At 40.6% G+C, this 23,658-nt stretch overlaps 1 protein-coding gene and 1 pseudogene across 3 annotated transcripts in view; one reads left to right on the plus strand and one right to left on the minus strand.

Annotated features, from left to right (window-relative positions):
* PDE4B (phosphodiesterase 4B) overlaps positions 1–23,658 on the minus strand; it is a 600,461-nt gene that overhangs the window by 73,693 nt on the left and 503,110 nt on the right. The window lies entirely within an intron of this gene.
* On the plus strand, positions 1,468–3,027 carry LOC101286487 (dihydrolipoyl dehydrogenase, mitochondrial-like; annotated as a pseudogene).

A 23,658-nucleotide genomic window follows, 5' to 3' on the forward strand; every position in this document is an offset into this window, starting at 1 on the left:
AAAAAGTATGCTTAAATTATTAAAAATTACCAATTGACAAAAATCTGCTTATCTGCTATTGGTAGTCTGGTGTATGTGGCAGCCATGTGAGGCCCAGAAGAAATCTGTAGCTTGTACTGTGGCCCATTCATGAACAAATGGTTTTCTTCTGAGTGTTTCAGTGCACTACACCCGATGCACACACACACACACGCATACACATCCATGCTATCTTTTACTAGGGAGAAAATGGAGACTACTTGAGGTATTAATAGCTTGATCTTCAGAGCCCACCCATTTAAACATTATCTGTCAATAATGTCATGTTTGGGTGAGAAAACCCAATAAAAAGAAGACTAGAGAATAGGCTGTTTATGAACAATACATTTGGATACTAGAAATGGAGCTGTACCTAACAAGTTGTGATTGCCCAATCCATCCAGGGTAGAGAGATTGCCCTGGCATAGAGTCATCTTCCTAATGGAACTCAGACCCTCTGGAAATCAAAAACATAGAGAAGGGTAAAGGCCTTGAGTGCAGGATCTGTGTCTCAAGTCACAGCTCCTTACACGCATGTAAGCATCTAACACATATTTGATGAATGTATTAATAAGTGAGGGACTGGGGAGTGGAAAGAGCTCTGGACTGGGAGTCAAATGTGGATTCCAGCCCACATTCTATCATCAGCTATGTGAGCAGAGGGAAGTCATTCCAAATCTCTGTCCCTCACACGTGAAACGAGGAGACTAGATAAATCAGCAGCTCACAATCAATAAAGTTCAGTGAATTGGCTGATCTCGGTGGGCAAGGAGAAGTGAGTCCAGCCAGAAGTGATGTTCCAGGCTGCAGCCAGGAATGTGGTCTGAGTGCTGACTAAGTGCCCAGAACTAAAGAGATAATATTCCCTTCCACGATCAGTATCTCAGGAAGTCTTGTGAAGAGGGGAACCCAAATCACCAGAAAATGAATTTATTCAAGGAAGCCGTTAGCTTTGGCCAGTCACTCTGCTTGTTGTAGGATGAGCCTGTCACTCTGAGAAATGAAATAGGACCCTTGAAAGTCTTCTCACATGGCTAAAGATAAAAGCAAGAACAGTAGAGAGAAGACATCACTCTGGATGCCTGTGTTTGTGCAATAGAGCAAATGTCCTCAATATGCATTTGATTGCATTTTAATATTCATATCATTAGGAGTTTATATTATAGCATGTTACTTTTCCTTGTAATATTTCCATTCTGCAATCAACTTTATTATTATTAAAAAGTACTATAGGGAGAGTCAGAGGAGAAGCCGTGATGACACAACATTGCCGGCGTTGAAGATGGGAGGAGAGAGCCACGAGTCAAGGAATGTGGGCAGCCTCTAGAAGGTGGCAAAGGCAAGGAACTGGAGTGTCCACTAGAGTCTCAAGGAGGAATCCTCCCTGATGACACCACGTTTTTAGCCCCGTGAAGCTGATTTTTGGACTTCTGACTGAGGAATATAAGAGAGGCCATTTCAATCGAATATCTCATGGTCTGCAAGGAGTTTCTGCAGTGCCACTGAGAACTTATGCAGATTAACCAATTGATGCTGATGTAACAGTGATAGGTTCTGGTCCTGGAGGATATGTTGCTGCTATTAAAGCTGCCCAGTTAGGCTTCAAGGTAGTCTGCGTTGAGAAAAATGAAACACTCGGTGGAACATGTTTGAACGTTGGTTGTATTCCTTCTAAGGCTTTATTGAATAACTCTCATTGTTACCATATGGCCCATGGAAAAGATTTTGCATTTAGAGGAATTGAAATGTCTGAAGTTCGCTTGAATTTAGAGAAGATGATGGAGCAGAAGAGTAATGCAGTAAAAGCTTTAACGGGTGGAATTGCCCACTTACTCAAACAGAATAAGGTTGCTCATGTAAATGGATAGGAAAGATAACTGGGAAAAAATCAGGTCACCGCTATGAAAGCCGATGGCAGCACTCAAGTTATTGATACAAAGAACATTCTTATAGCCACAGGTCCAAAAGTCACTCCTTTTCCTGGAATTACAATTGATGAACATACAGTAGTGTCATCTACAGGTGCTTTGTCTTTAAAAAAAGTTCCAGAAAAGATGGTTGTCATTGGTGCAGGAGTAATAGGTGTAGAATTGGGCTCAGTTTGGCAAAGACTTGGTGCAGACGTGACAGCAGTTGAGTTTTGGGGTCATGTTGGTGGAGTTGGAATTGATATGGAGATATCTAAACTTTCAACGCATCCTTCAAAAACAAGGATTTAAATTTAAATTGAATACCAAATTTACTGGTGCTACTAAGAAGTCAGATGGAAAAATTGATGTTTCTATTGAAGCTGCTTCTGGTGATAAAGCTGAAGTTATCACTTGTGATGTACTCCTGGTTTGCATTGGTTGATGACCCTTTACTAAGAATTTGGGACTAGAGGAGCTTGGAATTGAGCTGGATCCTAGAGGTAGAATTCCAGTAAATACCAGATTCCAAACTAAAATTCCAAATATCTATGCAATCGGCGATGTGGTTGCTGGTCCAATGCTGGCTCACAAAGCAGAGGATGAAGGCTTTATCTGTGTAGAAGGGATGGCTGGTGGCGCTGTGCGCATTGACTACAATTGTGTACCATCGGTGATTTACACACACCCTAAAGTTGCTTGGGTTGGCAAATCAGAAGAGCAGTTGAAAGAAAAGGGTATTGAGTACAAAGTTGGGAAATTCCCATTTGCTGCTAAGAGCAGAGCTAAGACAAACGCTGACACAGATGGTATGATGAAGATACTTGGGCAGAAATCAACAGACAGAGTATTGGGAGCACATATTCTAGGACCAGGTGCTGGTGAAATGATAAATGGAGCTGCTCTTGCACTGGAATATGGAGCATCCTGTGAAGATATAGCTAGAGTCTGTCATGCACATCCGACCTTATCAGAAGCTTTTAGAGAAGCAAACCTGGCTGCATCATTTGGCAAATCGATCAACTTTTAAATTAGAAGATTATATTTTTCTGAAATTTCCTGGGAGCTTTTATAGAGGATTTACTTACATGGATGGAGCTGGAGTATGGTATGTGAAGAGCTGTGTTTGAAACAAGGTGATCAAGTTATTTTAAACTTGGTTTTCACATTGGAAACAGTCATTAGAATATGTTAAACATGTATAAAATGAACTGATGTAAAAAAAAAAAGTACTATAGGAACTTTTGGCTACCATGAACACAATATTTTCCACTCTACTAAATGTTTTCATATCCATGTAAAAGGCTGCAGTGATGCCCTCAGAGGAACCATTCAGGGGTAGAAAGCGGAGATGATATCTCAGTTCCATTGTGTGGAACTTCTCCCTCAGTTTGTCAAGAAATGTTTGTAAAGTGGAAATTTAAAAGATGTCAAGTGCAACATTCACCTGACTGGACACATACAGGTTTACCTGGAGTATCCTAAGACCGTGCTGTTAGTGGAAAGAACACAAGTTGTGAAAGCTTGGGTTCAAATCTGGACCCTGCCCCCTAGGAGTTGTAGGACTTTGGACAGATGACTGAATTTTTGTTATGGGCAGCATATCTTTAATTTAATGCAATAATCTTCTCCAGAGTTTACACAGAGTAAACTCTTTACACAGAGTTTCTGTGTAAAAGACTGTGAAACACCTAGCACATAGTAGGCATTCCATAAATGTTAACCCTCCTCTTTTCTCCAGAAAGCTCTGCCCTTCTGTGGTCTACCTGTCCTCCAACACTGAACCAACTAAGTGAAACCTATTAGTTAGTCAGGCAAGCTTCCCCTTCTCTTAATTCCACCTACCAAAATATGTCTTATTTTCCCCCAAATATATTCCTCCTCCTACTTTCAAAAATGTAATGAAGAGCCCCACCTAGTCTGATATGACTATAGTAACTTAGGGGTAATCTTAAGTTTGAAAACAGAAGTCAGTGTGAGAACAAAAGTATACTAGTATATTGTTCCGTTGATGGACTTAAGCTATTAAATTAATATAGTGTCATAGGATTTACCATTCTTTTTTTGTTTACACTCTGTTATTATATATCTGAGGAATTTATGATAAGGAGCACACTTTGGAATTCACACCTAAATTCACTAACAAATGAGTAAAATAGTTTTTGGCAGACTTTTACATATAAAAGAGTAGGACAACCCTGTTATTACCATGTGAAATACAAGGTAAACAACTATAATGGACTAATAATCTGGATCATTTAACCCTACTACTTAAAAGATTCTTCAGTAAATACTACAATGAAGTGGCTTTTGGCATGAGAAAGTTAAGGTTAGAACATTTTGATGTGGATCTTTTAAATGAAGCAATACCATCATTTTATTTGTCCTGTTTTGTGGAAGACTTTGAGAATTGCTTAAAATTTCTTTCTTTGTTTTGTCTTTCTGGTAGAAATGTAGTATTGAGAGATGTCCGTGAGCTAATGAAATTCAAAAAAGCTTAAAACGATACTTTCATTATTTGGCACAAGATACTCAGGAAAGTACTGAAAATAGGAAAGGCTCAAAATGAAACTTAGGAATACAAACCTCTATTCATGAAATGGGAAACAGTAAGGACATTAGGCAATAATGGATTTTCCATCCTTATGGATCTTACACAAGATCTCTGCAGAGGAAAAGAATGAAACAACTTTAGGAACAGTGAGAAATTCAGTCATGTTTCCCAAGACCCTGAATCAGAATCTGTGTGAGTCTATCTAATACGTAGTGAATGACGATATGGCTTATGGATGTCTAACAAGAAAAGAGACAAGAGAAGAAGAAAGAATCAAACGCCCATACATGGCAACTCAAAAACAGAACTGAAGGACCTCTACAAAATCAACCAACCTTGCAATGACTAAACTTCATTCTAGACTAACAGCATGAAATACAACATTCTTCAGGAAGACAAATGTTTCTACCTGCATCTTGAATCGTTGAATGTCAGGGTATGAAAGTGTCCTCTCACAGGTAGGAGCCTAACTTCTGACCAAAGAAGTTATAAGGAATTATCATGCACATCATGCATATTCCAAGGAATCCTGTGCAAAACTTGATAAGATATTCACAGGAATAAGAGCTGCTTTGAATTACTGAGGGCCTATTGAGAGCAGCAAAATATTCACCTATGCGACAAATATGTGCCAGCCATTTTTCTAAGTCCATGACAAGGTACCGAAGTGACAAAAATTCCTGCCCTCACGGAGCTTATATCCCATTATTTAACATCTACACAATCCTAACAACAGCCATAGAAGGTCATTATTGCAGATGAGGGAACTGAGATTTTAAAAAATTGAGTAACTTGCTTAAGGTCACAGAGCTTGTAACCAATGGGCCAAAATTCAAATCCAGTTCTGTGCAGCTCCAAAGCCTGAGTTTTCCACCTGCTTTGCTACACTATATCTTATGAGCAACAGAAAAAAGATTCTGAGGGTCAGCACATCTACTGCAACTCAGGTGCATATTTTCCACTAAAGAATACTCATTTCTCGTTTGTGGTAAACAGACTACAACTTACCAAGGAGGCAGCAACCTCAGTACTATGTGCCGACCAACAGGCAGGCTCTCATTCATCCAAAATTTATGAACCAGGTATGTGTCAAACCGTAGACCAGTTCCTGGGGATATAAGACATAGCCTTTGCTTTCAGGGAGTCTAGTGGGAAAGAAAAGCATATAAATGGATCACCATAACATAGCAAGATGAGGCTGAGATAAAGACAAGGATGTCTCCAGGATGCTTGGGAGAGAGCAGAAAACAGGTCAACACAGCCTGAGGGGAAGGACTTTTGAGCCCTGGGTTGAGTCTTAACCAGATGGAGTTAGCTTGGTGCAGAAAAGGGAGGTGGAGTGAGAAAGCTCTAAAGTGCTTTGAGTAGAGACAGAGAATGACACGTGCAGGGAAGTGAAAGAGAGCATGGTGCTCAAGAAACTGCAAGTATTTTGACATGTGGGGTGGAGTGAGAGCGATGCTTCTGAAAATGGGCTGTACTGTATTTGAGCAATGTGTGTGTGTCTGGGGGAAAGTGTTGCAGACAGGAAAGAAACTGGGGAACATATGTAGAAATCCAATAATAAGTTACGAAATCTATTTAATGGGTCTTGGCCAGTATTTATTTAAACAACAAAAGACTAGACTAGAATAGAAAACATCAGGTATAACACATGTAGTAAGATATTGTTTTATAAAACACATGCATATGTGGGGACTCAGTCTTGATGTAAACTTTATGTCTTACTGCGAGTCATGGTCCAAAAAGTTCTAAACCACTGGTCCAGTCTATCTTTTCCAAGGGGCAGACTGTCCCCTTTGGACCTATTCAACAGGGCTCCCTTGCAGGACCTACTATCTATCTATTCCTGTCAGGAGACAAAGAGAGGTCGCTTGGAACAAATCTGTCCCAGTTTCTTAAATACTTTCCATACTCCAAAGTCCATGATCTAATTCTAAATCTCAAGTGCTCAAACAGATAAACTCCAATGACCAGAGCTATTTCTGAAAAGCAATTAATATTTCCTTTGAAGAAGTGAGAAAAAATACACACACAAAATGAAGCTTCAAATGACTCCAAGAAAGTTTGGGGCCAGCAAAAAGTTCTCTGACCCAGCTATGTTTTCCACCAAATGAATCACCCAGGTACAAAGCCAATACCTTTGAGTCATGAAGCACATGTGTTGTATCTTTGGATTCTTTTCCTTTACACAGGGATTTTCCCTAAAAAACTTTTTTGGATTTTATTCCTCACTTTCTCTTCTAATTCAATTTCTTGCCAGTTTCTCTGCTCTTTGATTTTTCCTTTACGACGTCTAATCTTGTTTCTCTCCTCTTTTGTCTCACCATTCTGAATTAATAAAAAAGTTCACATGCAAAGAAAATCCGTATAAAATACAGCTTTAAAAAAAAAGAACTTAAGATGTTACTGTTTCTTTCTTTTAAATGTATTACCCATTTGTTTGTAAAGCACATGAGTTAAAGAGATCCCACAATATCAAGTGCTGGGGAAATTGATGACATGAGAATTCTTTTCACCTGCAAGGAAGTGAGGGTGGAAGAAGAGGAAACCTTTTTGTGGGACTGGCATTTGAACAGCTCTTAAGAAGATGGGAGGAATTGGATATGCACAGACGGTATTAGGGAGAGATCAAAAGTGCAACAGAAAGATGGGAAGCTTGGGATCTGAATTTAAACTGTAATGAAAATAAAGTTTTATAATTTAACCCTCAAAAAAAAAAAAGAGTTAAAGAGAAAGTTAACCGAAGTAGTTTAATAAATACTTCTTCATTAAATTATCTGGTTAATTTAGGCTAGTAAGATATTAGAGATTGATAATTCAAGTCAAAAATTCACTTCGGGTCTAAATTAATTAGATTGCTGGCCAATATCAGTAGAATTAATCAGAACTTGTGTTTTGTGGGTCAGCACACACATTTGTTTATGAATCAACAATCAGAAGTCAGTGTTGGAAATGACTGACTCTCTCTCAAGCCCTGACGATTTATCCTTCTCTAAGAATACATCTCTCTTCTTTGAGCTATAAAAACACCAATTGTTTTTGGGAGGCAATTTTGTACAACCATAGATTTCTTGAACTTGAAAACAACCTTAGAGATTATCTGGTCCAGAGTTTCTCAACCAGTTGTTTTTTTTTTTTTTCCTACCGGTTTTATAAGGTTAAAAACATAAAAGATCACACACCTTGCCCTTATGTAGATTCAGATGGCCCTTTTGTTGGGATTCTGTGCTTTTTATATCCGTATTGGCTAAGAAGAGTTTGTGAAGCTTTATTTTCTGTGGTTTTTGAAGATATTTTTCTTCTCTTTTTTAAATGAAAAATTGAATATGCTTTATTAAACATGTATAAAACTTGGGAATCACTAAGGTAGTCTAATTCTCCATTTTACAGACCAGGAGAATGAATCCCAAAGATGATAAATGGTTTTTCCCCATGCTCCATCCTCCATGGACCTGGTACAGGATATGCATAGCAGATGCCTAAGAAGTAGCCATTTCAACCACCTTGAAAATGCCCATAAAGGAAAAAAGTGAGTAAGGAAGTGAGTGACAAGAAATCATCCATTGAGTTACCATCCCAAGGGTAACATTTGCCGGAGAGGGTGATTTTCCAGGGGACTTCAGAATGTGTCCTTAATTTCTGTCCCATTTTAGTCATTCTGCCAAGAGCCCAGCAGCAAATAGCTGCTGCACATGAGGGGACATTTGTCCAAACAAGTGGTGTAAAAACAAAGCTGCTTTGTTTAGAGCGCCTCGGTGCTCCTCCCTGCTCCCTCCCTAACCTCAAAGACCTCAAAAAAGGTCATTTTGTGAAGTTCTGGTGTGTACATGAGTAAACTTGAATCATCATATGTCACAATTGGAACCACTCGGCCAAATGCCACAGACCAGATTACCATGGCATCCCCAAATAGGTTATTATGGCAGGTCTGGGCTACTGGGTCACCAGGATACTCCAGCTGGGTTTGTTTTTCATCTTACCCCCAGGGAGCTCTGGTCCATTGCAAACATCTATACCTAAAGCCATTGGAAAAATATCTTGAATTCATTCAAATTTACTTAGAAAGAACAGAAGGACAACAGAAATATTTATGTTACTTTTCAAATTATGTAGAATTAGTGTGTCTGAGGGAGTCTTGGGCACAGATCACATCCAAAAAGGTAGAAGGAAGGGGGGCGTGGGTTGATTACCTGAGTAATTTGGACACTTAAAACAATAAGGAGAGAAGAGCATATTTGATATGGGTCAGGTATTTGAAATACGTACGTTCACCAATTAAATCAAAATTATGGAATACTCATTCAACTTTCCAGCTCATTCCATTTAAGAACCATAGCTACCATTCAATGAGCATCTACTAGGTGGCAGGTATGTACTTGATGCTTTATGTGGATTGTTCTGCCATCCCTGCAAAGTCAGTTTTGTAAACTTTATCTTTCAAACTGCTAAGTAGTGAAGCTTTGATTTGTTTCCGTGGTTCTCTGTCTCCAAATGATGACTTGGCCTTCAAAAGCTCTACATTCTCAATTCTCATTTTCTCTTTTAGTAACTATGTGACCTTGGGCTAGTCACTTAACCCCTCTCCATTTCATTTTCTTTATCTTCAAAATAGGGTTAATGATAGTCTCTAAGAATTTGTTATACATGAAAAGGGCACATAAAGTCCTTAGCTGGCACAGAGTAAGCATTTGACCTGTTGTTGGCTTTTATCATTATTGTAATGATAGCATATTATTAGTATATCCGCAAATAACCTGGACAGTTAAGATGCCCAGATGCTGAGACTAAAATTTTCAAATTGACCTCAATTATCAGGGAATTTTTTGTAAAGGACAATTCTCAATTCATAAGTATGTGGTGGGAAAAGATCAGGTCATTGCCAGTCCTTAGAGCCCACAGAGCTCAGCTTATGCTGTGTCACATGTATCAACACATTTGACTTCAGGGAAAACTATATTAACGTAGGTCACCAGGCTTGCAAAAACCAACAACCATAAACCGTTCTCTTTAATAGGCTGGTTGCTATGAAAAGAGGGACATTTGAATAAAAGCCATCAATTCTATAAACACCCCCAATGAATTAATCCCTCATTTTGAGAGCACGGGAGAGTAGAAACTGGTCTCAACATAGTTGAAAACAAAATTCATGTGTTTTCTGAATAAAATTTATAGAATGGTGGCAGTGTATGATACCATGAGTATGCACAGTAGTTTGACCTGGCAAGGCTGCTCACTGATTTGCTGTTATAATGTACTTGTTAAAAGAGCCTAGATCCTGGAGTCAGGCTTTCTGGAATCAACTCATGGCTTCTTCACTTGATAGTTTCCTGATATTAAAAAAATTACTTAATCTCTTTAAAGCTCATTTTTCTTATCTGTAATACAGATATTATAACAATACATACCTCACTGTGTTGTTTTAAAGATTAAGGGACACAGTGCATAGTAAAAAAGCACTTTGCCCCGATCCTGATATAGAGTAAGTGCTCAGTAAATCTTAGCTCTTACTGCTTGTTGTCAATCAAAAGCTTTCTGTGTCAAGTAAAGACTGTGTACCTCTTCTGCACTCACGAGAGCTTGGCAATGGGGAGAGCTAATGGTGATTTCTCAGGTAAAGGAGGTGCCCTTGTTGCTGATGAAAACCTGGCAAGCTGTGAGGTACAGTGGGACAGAGCATCCAGCTTGGACTCCTTTTAAGTATAAGAGTCAAAATCAGCCAGTGCCTGTCTGTCATCATCCTGGTGGGCTGTGGTAGTTCATTCTATATATCATTCTCTCATGGAGGCCATGGTTCCTCCCTCTGAGCAGGGGCAAGAGTGGTAGTGGGGTAGGGGAAGGGTTCCTTGTGGCCAAGTTTCCAAAGCAGCTTCATGAACATTTATTAAGGGCTAGGATGCTAGTAGGGGATTCTAGTATATTTTATTACTCCTGGCATTGGAAATTACCCCTGTTTCTAAATTAAGCATCAATTAAGTCAGGCCACTGAAGTATGACTGCTGAGTGCTGTAAAGACCCACTTGGATTTTGTGTTACATTCACTTTAAAAAATATATTTATTTATTTATTTATTTAATTTTTTAGCTGCATCAGGTCTTAGTTGCGGCATGCAGGATTTTTTGTTGTGGTGCGTGGGCTCTTCGCTTCGTTGCGGTGCATGGGCTTCTCTCTAGTTCTGGTGCGAGGGCTCCAGAATGCGTTGGCTCTGTAGTTGCGGCACGTGGGCTCTCTAGTTGTGGCTTGCAGGCTTAGTTGCCCCATGGCATGTGGGATCTTAGTTCCCCGAACAGGGATCCAACCGGAGTCCCCTGCATTGCCTGAAGGATTCTCAACCACTGGACCACCAGGGAAGTCCCAGATTCACTTTTTATTGATGATTTCAAATCTCAAATGAACCCCAATACTGCCTGGAAGTCAGTACTTACTTATTAATTCATTGGGGGTGTTTATTCATTGGGGGAAGTCAATGAGTACTTACTTTCTGTGACACTATGTCCTACCTTTTCCCTTCTCAAACCTCCCATCTGCCTTCCACTCCACAATTTAAACTATCAGATGAGAAAGAACTCTCTAAGTTTTAACTGAGTATGTGTAAGAACGTATCTCAAAAGATTGTTATGAGGATTAAATGAGTTAATAAATGAAAATTACTTAGAACATTACCTGGCACATAATAAACTCAATAAATATTAGCTATAAGGATGGTGATTATTTCCTGTGCCTAAAGTTATCTCCTCCTCTTTCACCTGAAGAGGTGTCCCTGCTCCGGTCAAAAGGCAAGCCCTCAACCTACTTTCTGGATCCCACTACCCTTTACCTGCTCTAGGATTGTCCCCTTGATTATTTCCTTTCTCTTTCCATCAGTAACCTCTCCTTGTCTCTGAATTTTTTTCAGCAACATACAAATATGCTTTACCATCCTCAAGTGTTCAACCCACTGTGAATCTGGCTTCTAACCTTATAAGTCCCATAAATCTACTCTTGTCAGGATCATCAATGACTTCTGTGTTGTCAGAACCAGTGGTCACTTTTCTATCCTCAACCTACTTCAACACAGCTGATGGCTGTCTCCTTCTCAAAATACTCTCCTCACTCAGGCTCTGTGATACCATGTTCTCCATGGTTTCCTCGTACCTCTCGGATCATTCTTTCTGAGTCTTCTTCCTGATCCCCTCCTTCTCTACTCAGAATCTCAATGCCGTCATTCTCCCTGGATTTGTATACTCCCTCTACACTCTCATTCAAGCCCATGGATTTATTCACAATTTATATGCTGAAGACTCCAAATATGCATCTCTAGCCTAACCTTTCCTATGCTGACCTGACATCTACTCAAGGATGCATCACAACACTCAAAATTAGCAGCTAAAACCAAACTCTTGACTTCTTTCCCACACCACCTTCCACAATTTCCTCCTCTAATCTTATCCATTTTAGTCAATGGCAACAACACCATACAGTGGCTCGAGCCAGAAGCCTGAAATTCATTCTTGACGCTTTTCTTTCTCTTAGTGTTTCTATTTTTACCTCTCCCCATCTAATCCATTAGCAAGCCTTGTCTATCCCATCTCCAAAATATATGGCAAATCTGTCCATTTCTTTCTATCCCTGCCTCTCTGCCATCCAGGACTAAGCAAACATCACCTCTTTACCTAGACTGCTTCAATGTTCCTCTCACTTTCTCTTTTCTTTCCAATCCAACTTACTATCTACATTGATGCCTGAGTGAGTTTTAAGAAGTTATATAACATTTTCCCTTCTACTTTTTGGTGCCTTTCCAGTTCGCTTTAATATAGTCTTAACTCCTTACTATCCCTTACAAGGCCCCACAAGATTAAACCCCTGCCCATCTCCAACCCCATTTTCTACCTGTTTCCCCCAGGCCACTCTGCTCCAGCCACACTGGCCTTCTTTCTTAAATACACCAAGCTCAAGATCTTTGAAGATTCCATTTCCCTGCCTGAAATAGTCTCCCCTGTTTTCTTCTTAGCTTTCTGGCTTCAGGTGAAATGTCACCTGCTTGGAGAGATATTTTCTCATCTAAACAACCTCCCCTTCCTTTCCATTATTTTCTACCTCTGTGCCCTCTTAATATACTTCAAAGCACTTATCAGAATTTGTTTACTTTTCAGTTCATAGTCTGTATCTCCCTCCTGGTCCAAAAGGGGTAAGGTCCATTTATATTTTATTCACCACTCCCTAATAAAATGCCTGATACTTAGTGGAATCTACAAAATACTTGCTCAAAAAATGAGTGAATAAATAAGCAGTCATCAAAGTCTTAATCTGAGCAGTTGAAACGCTAGAAGAATTGAAGCAGAGTTTTGGCCAAACTCACTTAAAAAGCTGGACCACGACAAATTATTCTTCCAGAAAGTGGTGCCAAGTCCTGTTGATGATGGAGCATCTTGTGACTGTGATTGGATTTTTCCTCCCTCCAGTTTATGCAGATTATATGCCTCCTCCGTGAACTCCTTAACCCTGACTATTTAATTCCTAACCAAGAGCCAACTTTAATTCCCTGTCCTTGATGAAACCCCTCCCCGTATTGCTAGCCCACAAGGTCCTCGTGATCCTCAGAAAACTTAATAGCACTCTCTTAATAATTATATTCCATTTTGTGCATTTTTTAATGAGCCAGGCACTGGCTTAGGAAATGAGGATCAAATATAAAGTTCTTTGAACTAACGTTTATTCAGCATCATTTGAACCAGGTTATGTTAAGCATTTTACAACATCAACACTCATTAATTCCCATGCAAACCCATTTTCTATTTATATTTTATTTATTTATTTTTATTTAACAAATATTTTTATAGCACATACTATGTGCCAGGCCCTCGTCTAAGGACTATACAGATGTTCATTCATTTAATCCTCACAACAAACCTAAGAGGTAGGAAGTTTTACAATATTATCCTTACTTGATAGTGTGGGAAACTGAGGCAAAGACAAGTTATTTGCTCAAAACCACAGAAATAATAAATGACAGGTTGGAATTCAGGCGCAGACAGAGGGACTCCAGAGTCTCCATCCTCAAACATCATTCTGGACAACTTCCTAACGTCTATCAGGCAGGTGTGATTACTCCTGGACTCACAGGTTAACTTTGCTAGGGTTCCACGGTTAATTTAGCTATTCAACAGCAAATATTTAGAGAGTGTCTAGTAAACGTCAGGCACTGTGCCGAGTTCTAAGATACACCATGTTTAAACAGACTTGTCCTCTGGGAGCTTACAATCCCGCTAATTCACGGGCAATGGGGAATTTAGATTGGAGTGTTTCTGACTCTAAAATTTATGACCTTTCCGTGATCCCATTCTAGTAGAGTTACATCAAATTGAGTTCAGACATGAGCCCTCAACACACAGGTGGTGAAGGTGGGGCAGCTCTGAAAGGCTTCACTGAGGAGGAAACCACCTCTTACGACTTTTACCATTATTTAAATGATTAAATGTTTCACATTGAAGTATTCCCATCCTCACTCACTGCAATCTCCTCGAGGGCTGGGACCCTAATTTAATATTGTTCACAGTGTTTGGGACAGTGCTACACATAGCGTCAGTGCCCAATAAAGGGATCTTGAATGAGCTCTGATTGGGTGAGCTCTCGAAACAGTGAACAAAGCTGGCAGAAGTAGTTTTGCTACATGTAAGATTTCTTCAAGCTTCTTCAGACTTGAACACTTAATTACCATGGCAGACACACACTAGCTTTTTCTGGCTCTTTGGGGACTGTGACTCAAAGACTGAATGCCATAAAACCAGGAGGTGTTCTGAATAGTCTCCTTACCACACGGCCTAGATCCTATGCACTTCCAGATTCAATATTGTCCTCCCTAGGGAGCCTCACAGCCCCATCCGCTGCTACCAAGCCCTCCGGAATGAGGAGTCCTGACTTGGTGACCACAAATTGTCTCATGTTTATGTGGCCAAAATAGGCAAATTGAATTCTCACATTTTTTTTTTTCACCAGTGCAATGGGAAACATCCAGGGCCTTGGTCCTTGGAAACGATGAAAAACCAACCCAAATGTATAACAGAGCAAACACCACTGTTTGCCATGCTGTCTTGTTTGTTTGGGGGGAATGTGGATTTATTAATTATAAAGTTTCTCCATGTGGCAGACACATCTGGGTCACAAAGTATCCGTCATAGAAAGTAACTCAGGAAAAACCCCATTCAGTCCTGCAGAGTCTGACGTCTGCCAAGGCTGTGGGCTGTGTTTCTGCCTTTTGAGCTTTAACAGCATTTCAAAACAAAAGAGGAGATGTTAGGTGTGATCTCTCACCTGTGATTCAGAATTATTATTAACAGTGGTGCTCTTCATGGGAAAATGTAAAAAAAAAAATCCCCAAAGTTTCAACTCCTTAAAGTTTCAACTCACAACCCTGAGCAGGCTGGTTCCCCAAATTTACACAGAAAGAAACGGACTAGTAGACTTCAATGAACAGAAGCACGTGGCATCTGCTGTAGAGACACATGGGCAAAGGAACAACATCTACATTTATTTATTTAGCACTTATTTATTTAACCTTCTGGCTGGGTTGGGCTGTTGGATTTGGTTTTACATCCTGAATTACAAAATTTATGATGGGAACGTGTGTCAGCTGTTTGCTGAAGGAAAGAAAGACCTCTGTTCTTTGTTTTAACTCATAGTAGAGCCAAGCATCCTACATGTTTATTTAGAGAAGTTAAAATATGTGACGAATCAGACCCTAATCCTAGCTGGCCTTCCTCTTCTACATCTTCTGTTCTTTCCTCCTGATTAAACCCTGGGCAGTCTCCTGGTACCTTCTGCCTGGACTGCCCTTTACCAGGTCTCCTCTCAAACCCCTCTAATCCATCTGGCCAACAGCTGCCCAAATCAGAATCCGCTAAGATTTTCTGAGAGCTGAGCACATGCCTGCTTTGTGTATAACGTGATCAAATGAGTATCCTACACTTAATTTAATTCTCACAACCACTTTGTCACATAAGAAGGGTACACTATGAACAGTAGCCAAGGGCATGGGCTCAGGATCAGGCAGAAAGAGTTTCCAATCCTAGCTCCACTACTTCCCCCCCTCCCATTTTATTGAGATATAGTTGACATACAACATTGTGTAAGTTTAAGGTGTACAGTGTGATGATTGCTACACATATATGTTGTGAAATGATTACCACAGTAAGCTTAGTTAACATATCCATCACTTCTCTACTTTTTTTTTACATCTTTATTGGAGTATAATTGCTTTACAATTGTGTGTTAGTTTCTGCTTTATAACAAAGTGAATCAGTTATACATATAAATATGTTCCCATATCTCTTCCCTCTTGCGTCTCCCTCCCTTCCACCCTCCCTATCCCACCCCTCTACCTGGTCACAAAGCACTGAGCTGATCTCCCTGTGCTATGCGGCTGCTTCCCACTAGCTATCTATCTTAGGTTTGGTAGTGTATATATGTCCATACCACTCTCTCACTTTGCCACAGCTTACCCTTCTCCCTCCCCATATCCTCAAGTCCATTCTCTAGTAGGTCTGTGTCTTTATTCCTGTCTTACCCCTAGGTTCTTCATGACATTTTTTTTTTTCTTAGATTCCATACATATGTGTGGCTTTGAGAAAGTCAGTAGCCTCATCTGTAGAGCAGGGATAAGAACAGGAATTCCTTCATAGAGTTGTTTTGGCTTTAAGAATAATTTTATTGAGGCTATTTTGCATGACACATACTTCACATTTTTCAAGTGTACAATTCAATGATTCTTAGTAGATTTACTAAGTTGTGCAACCATCAACATAGATCAACTTAAAACCATTTTTACCACCCCAATATGATCCCACATGAACCTTTACTGTTAATCCCTGTCTCCTACCCCTGCCCCAGGTTTTGTCTTTGCTTTTTCTGGATATTTCATGCAAATAAAATACAATTTACGGTATCGTACAATATGGAGTATCTCATGTCTGGCTTCTTTCACTGAATATAATACTTTTGGGGTTCATCCATGTTGTATGTAGCATGTATCCTTAGTTTATTCCTTCTTACTGGTGGATAACATTTCATTGCAAGGATGTAAGCACCTTTTTCTATCTATTCACCAGCTGATGGACAGTTGGGTTGTTTCCACTTTTTAGCTATTGTAAATAATGCTGCTAAGAACATTTGTGTCAAGACTTTCTGTGGATATATATGTCTTCAGTTCTCTTGTATAGATGCCTAAGAGTGATCATATGGTAAACTTATATTAAGTACTCATAGAGTTGTTTTGAGGCTTAAACATTACATAGAAATGGCCTAGCCCAATGGTACACAGGGAGCAGTGGTCAATGAAAATTGTGGTTGTTTTTGCTGCTGCTCTTTTAAGGAGGTTTAATCTTGTTTACCATGTAGGTGAGGAGGCTAAAATAAAGCTCAGAAAGGGTTATCAACTTGCTGAAGATCACACAGCTAGTCCATGGATGAACTGAAATTCTCTCATGATTTCTGACTCCAAGCCTGGCACTATTTCCTGCCCCCATAGCAAACACACCACATTAACCATCCTGAAGAGCACAGCTCTGACAACGTGCTCCCCTGCAGAACAAATATCAGTGGCTCTGTGCTGCACGTAAAATAAATTTTCAGCTTGTGTGCTAGGTATACAAAGCCCCCTATTGTTTTCCCACCAATCTTTCCTTCCTACACCCCCTATCCTCCCTTCACGAATCCTTCACAATGACTTTCGTTCCAATAACTCAGCCCTCACTCTTTGGACCACTACACCTTTGTTTGAGCATGATCTACTTTCTTTCTTTTTTTTTTTTATTCAAACAGAAAGTCACAAAAATTATAATCATCCTCATCAGTTCACTCAGTCCCGTGTAATTAATTTTTTTTCATCTTGATCTTTTGTTAGCACTTTTATGAATTCATCAGTTTTCCATTAGAGTTCTGAAAATGCTTATTCATTCAGTTCAGAAGTATAGTCAGTTACCAGAAACCTGTACTTGTCAGAGTCTTTTCCATGAATTCCTTGGTCTACTTTCTTGAACAGTATTTCTCAACTTTTGCCCTGTGAAGTCTTACCCATCCTCCAGGGCAGAGTTCAAATCATATCTCCTATACCTTCGTCGTTCTAGTGGCTCAGGACAAAATTAACCCATATTAATGAGAACCTACTGTATAGCACAGGGAACTCTACTCAGTGCTCTGTGGTGACCTAAATGAGAAGGAAATCCAAAAAAGAGGGGATATGTGTACACATATAGCTGTACAGTATACAGTAACACAATATTGTACAGTATACAGTAACACAATACTGTAAAGCGACTACACTCCAATAAAAAAATCATAAAAAATAATAATTATATAAACAATGAAAAACAATTAATCCACTTAGTTATAACAGGTACTCAGTGAACACACCGACTTGAGCTGAAATGGCTAAAAGAAACTTAGCTCTGTAATGAATGATCTGGCTATGGGAAATACTAATTTTTTTAAATTCAGTAACAACTTATTTATAAAATTCCTAGGTATAGCACAGTACAGAGTGTTATTTGTACTGAGGGTAAGAAGCCCGTTCCTAACCACCGGCCTTCCTCTGAGTGTCCAGAGCACTCATGCTTCAGGCAAATTCTCGTCATAGGCTATTATATAACCATTTATGTTTGCCTACCCCACAAGACTGAGCTCCTCAAGAGAAGAACCTGCGTCTTATTCACTCCTGTATACCCATCACCCAGCACAATGCCTGATTCATGTAACAGTGAGTCGTCACTGGGTGCTTTTAGAGTGAATGAATGAAACAACGAATGAAAAAGACGGTGAGTGAATGAGAGAATGTCTGATTTCAGAGTTCTAAAAGAGGTTTTTCCTTTAAGAAAGACTAATCTTCCCAATGGCCTACTGTTAACCCCTCTGCTTCCAGATGGCTTGCCTGATTAAGTCAATAAGTACATATGAAGAATATTTTCCTCCTAAGTCCTTCCTTAACCCTTTCTAAACAAGGGCCACTAGAAAGGAATATTTAAGGAAAAAAAGTTTTCAAATTATAATTATATAAGCTCTAAGACATAGTGACTTTTTCCTAAGTAGGCTGTTGGATTCTACCAAAGCAGAGGGCTTTGCACATAGTACAAACACTGTACATAGCTGTTGAATAATTGCATCCGGCAAACTTTCATTAAGTGCCAATGAACAAGACCCGGTTGCAACCTTCCCAGACTCCTGCCATAAGGGGGCTAACAAACACATATAATAGTAACAAGAACAACAATTATGGATTCAGTCATTACTCTACGACTGGCACTATTTTAAATGTTTTATATGAAGTAACTCATTGAATCTTCGTAACAACTCTAAGAGGAAGGTATTAAAGATGAAGAAACTAGAATGAAGACTCTGAGGTATCAAAGCAGGTTTAAGAAGTCATTAGCCTGATAAGTAGTAGAACGGGGATCTAAACGCAGGCAGTCTGGCTCCAGAATCTCCCTATGAGAATGCTTTTAAGCTGGGTTGAAGGACCACCTCCCCTTCATTTTTGTTTCCCCAGCACTCATAAGGACTCAATGACCATTTGCTGTTGAATTGTGCTGACTACGGCTGGCAGGGATTAGGAAAATAATAAAGATGCACTGTGTTATGTAACAATAATATAGCCAAAGTCAGGGTGGGAATGGGTGGAGGTTTTGGAGCCAAACCCATGAGACCTGGGCTTGAACTCCAGAATCACCAGTAACTAGCTCAGAGGCTATTTCTTCTCTGACAAAAAAATGATCCATCCCAACACCCACACACCACCATTTCTGGGCCAGGAGCCATTTTGGAAGTTTGAAGGCAATGTAAGATTGGATTCTAGACTCAAAGACTCAAAATAATTCAAAATAAAGATGACTAAGTCTGAGGTTAAAAGATTTACCTCAGGTCACACACCTGGTTGGTACCAGTACTAAAATTCAGTTTCCTGAGTTCCAGCCCAGTGCTCTTTCATTTAAGTCACACAGTTTCATTTGAGGTAGGGAAGTTGAACAAACACCGTAAGAAGCAAATTATTCAAAACGGGACTTTCCAGAGCCAGCCTAGAATTGGACAGCTGCCTCCTTGTGTTCAAGTGAGCCGAGCCCCAGTTTCACTACAGATCTGAAATCGAACTCTTACTCCTTGTGATGTCAGAGGCCGGGATATCTTCCCAGCTGTGAGTAATGGTCCAGAGATAATTGACCCACCACTCTGTTCTGTCCTAAAATTTCTCCCTTGCCTCCTCTTCCTGCCAGGTTGTCCTACTCAATACCCAAAAGAAATACCCTTCAGTGAAGAGGACTTATTCCTAGAACAGAGGAAGACTGTCACCTCTCCACTGGCTCAGTGATTTCCTTGAGGGGAGACAAGGGCTTGAATCACACTTTCCTCTAGATTTTCTCTCGTCCTAGAATCCATAGATTCTTCCAGATCCAGGCATAGATTAAATGTAGCACAGGAACAAAAGGGTATTGTCCAGAGAAAGCTGAACGTGATTGAAGCAGCCCATGTAAACACCAAACCCAGGGTGTGTGTACCTTTAAGGCAGGTACCTGTGTGGCCATCACCAGAGGCACTTGTACTTACCTGATTGCACAGAGGGCTAGTGCCAAGTATATAGGCTTTGGAGTCAAATAAGCCAGGGTTCAAATCCTAGCTTTGTTACTTACTAATTGAGTGCAATTATACTGCTAGTTCCCCTCATTGAGGCAGGATTTCATTGATTAACAAAAGGAACAATAATATGGATTCTATAAGGGGTTGCTGAAGAAGAAAAGAGATCTCATGTGCAGAGTTCCTAATAGCAAATACAGTTTTTACTTAGTAGGGGTCTAATAGTATGTTAATACTTCTCTCCCATGCCTTGTAATTGAAACAAGTGCTTTATGGAAAGCTCTTTGGAAATACACACTTTGGGGGCATAGAGCTGAAACTAATTGATCAAACCACTGTTCTCTCACAGATACTTCTAATGCAGAAACATCTCAGAATTGACCAAGTCCACCCTTCTGATGAATGATGGAGTCCCAAGTTAAACTTTCTACATCTATCTAGACAAGTGCTCTTCCAACAGGGGAAGGCAGAATGAGTCACTTTCCAGAGAAACCCCTTCTATTTTCTGCCAAATCTCTAACGGGGCAAATGGCTCATGGACACAAAAATCTTTCTTACAAATTCCACCCACTGTAATCTGCCTTTGCTTTCTGCCCTGGTAGCACAGAATGGTGAAGAAAGACTGTTCTCTGTCAAAGACTGGAGTGAATTCCCTCCACAGAAACTTGAGGAGTCAGGGAGGGGGGGAGGGTAATAAGTAATTCCTCCAACAAAATTAGGAAAGAGATGAGAAGTAGCACATTCCAGTGCTGTAGAAAAAGAGGAGGTAGAGGTAAGTGTTTCTAGAAGTTGAGTAAAACAAGTTACTCAAGACCTGAAGAAAAGGTAAGATTTGGGGGAAAGGAACCTGGTGAGATGCTAATTCTCTAAACTCCAGAAAGTATCAACAGTTAAATAATTTGCTGAGAGCAATTCTTTATGAAAAGATCGGTGAGACTTAGGAGGAAATTGCACCTTGAAGGCAGGATCATAGGTCTGAGATATTCCAGACTGGGAGGGGTTACAGGAGCCACGTGCCTTAGGATTAAAATACCTGGGGAATCTTACTGAGATGCAGAGGTGAGAGCAGCCAGTTGGAACCCTGGTGAACACAAACCTGTAAACAGGGTATGGAGAATTGCCTGGTGCAAAGTGCTCTGCCTGGGGGCTGGAGGCTTCAGCTCTGAATACATGCTTTCTCAGTGACAGGAGCACAGGACTCAGAGGGGAAATGGAGATAATGGAGATGTTCAAACTCACATTTGAGAAGGAGTCCCAAGAATGACCTGGAGAATAGGGTTGGTATTAAAATTTCCAAATTGTGTAAGAGGACATGAATGTTTCAAACCCCATTTGGTGGAAATAAGTAATATACATAAAGAGGATTCCCATCTCACTCCTCCATTCCCACCACCCTGAGATATTTCAGGCCAAAATTAACCTTTTTTGAGATATTTCTCCCTATTAAGTCTAATATCATTGGTTGTGGTCTCTAGACATGGGGCACAATTTAACTGGCATTATTGTACATCCTGTGAAGCCCAAGATTTTCTCTTTTCTCTCACAGCCACTCAATAGAGAGAACAGCGTGGAGGATGCTGATGCGGTGTCACCGGCACTGAGGCAGTGTGCTGCCGCTGCCTGGCCACCATCCCAGGTTCAGAATCCCACCACTCTGCACTCCTGGTCTTTCAAAACTATCATATGGTTTTCAAAACATTTCTGTGAGCTGAGAGGAATGGTTATTTTACTGTGTTTTGAAGAATAGTCTCGATTAGTCAGAAGAAATGTAAAGATTTTTATTTTCCTGGATCTTATATACTTCATTTGTAGCAGAGCAGGGCATAATTCTGGTCTGATTCCCAAGATGAGATTTTTGTTGGTTGGTTGGTCCCTGTGATGATTAGTTTTATGTGTCAACTTGGCTAGGACCCAGCTCTTTAATCAATGCGGATCTAGATGTTGCTGTAGGCATTTTGTACATGTGGTTAACATCTACCATCAGTGGACTTCGAGTAAAAGAGATGACTCAGATGATGTTGGTGAGCTTCATCCAATCAGTTGAAGGTCTTAAGGGCAAAAACTGAGGTTGCTCAGTAAAGGACAGATTCTGCCTCGAGACTGAAGTGTTAAGTCTTGCCTGAGTTTCCGGTGTGCACTGTGGATTTCAAACTGCTGGTCCCCACAATCACATGAGCCAAATCCTCAAAATAAGTCACATATACATATGTATGTATGTATGGACGTGTAAATAGAGTCTCCCATGGGTTCTGTTTCTGTGGAGAATCCTGACTGATATGGAACATACCTTCATATAGCTTTTTCTCTAGAGTCTTATTTCTACATGGTGCGCAAGCAAGATCAGATTCTGTGTCTTATTCACATGAGTACCTCCCCTCTCCACCGGCTTGGCGACTAAAAAAATGTAGCATAAGGAATACACTAAAACCTGAACAAATGGATGAATGATGTAGAAAGAACTTAGGCCCATGGCCTAAAGAACTAGGATGCTTTTACAAAGCAACACAGGACATGCATAGTCCAATATAATGTAATTATAGTGGGAAGTTATGACACTAGGCAGGACTAATTGCAAGAGGCTTTCCATAGGTAACTTTTTTTTTTTTTTTGCGGTATGTGGGCCTTTCACTGTTGCGGCCTCTCCCGTTGTGGAGCACAGGCTCCAGGCGCGCAGGCTCAGCGGCCATGGCTCACGGGCCCAGCCGCTCCGCGGCATGTGGGATCTTCCCGGACCGGGGCACGAACCCGTGTCCCCTGCATCGGCAGGCGGACTCTCAACCACTGCGCCACCAGAGAAGCCCCATAGGTAACTTTTGAGTCAGATTAAGAGGACTGGGAATTTCCTGGTGGTCCAAGGGTCAGGACTCCACACTTCCGCCATAGGGGGCATGGGTTCCATCCCTGGTCAGAGAATTAAGATTCCACAAGCCTTGCAGCGTGGCCTCCCCTCACCACCACCCCCCAAAAAAAGGACTGCAGGGAAGGTGGTTTGGAAGTGTGAGGGGCGTGGAGAGAGTGGTAAATCAGAGGGAAGACTAGAAACGTTCTGAGGGTAAAGAGAGACAGGCTGGTCAAAACTGTGATGAGAGAGGAAGAAATAATGGAAAACCAGGTCAGTGAAGACAGAGTCGCATCGTGTTGACAAAAGGCATGAGAAGAACCCTTATCTTCCCCTGGGATTAAAAAAGTAACGAACCGTCATGCGCACGCACTCACGCACGCACACATGCACATGGCATTGAGCTGGCACATTTAGGGAGCCAAAGGATTCATTGTTTGTCCGGGCAGGTACTCTGCACGTAGATGTAAAGGAGCTGAGTGCCTAAGACTGCCCAGCTGAGCAAACATGTGAAAAGCCTCTCTCCATGCTTAGGTACCACACTAAAGGTGTGTGTTGACTTCCTAGAACTGAGCCTCTGTTAGCTTGAGGCCCTACTAGCAATGCAGGGATGAAAAGGAAATCACAGTGTCAAGTTCTCTGTAGGATGGCTGGCTCTTTGGTGGGACTGTCCTTCCAAAGCGAGCACACAGAGAACTCCAGAGGGTCAGCCTTGCCTTTGCCTTCAGAGAGACAGTCACGTAGCT

Source organism: Orcinus orca, chromosome 1 (genome assembly GCF_937001465.1).
Source record: "Orcinus orca chromosome 1, mOrcOrc1.1, whole genome shotgun sequence".
In the NCBI taxonomy this organism is placed as follows: domain Eukaryota; kingdom Metazoa; phylum Chordata; class Mammalia; order Artiodactyla; family Delphinidae; genus Orcinus; species Orcinus orca.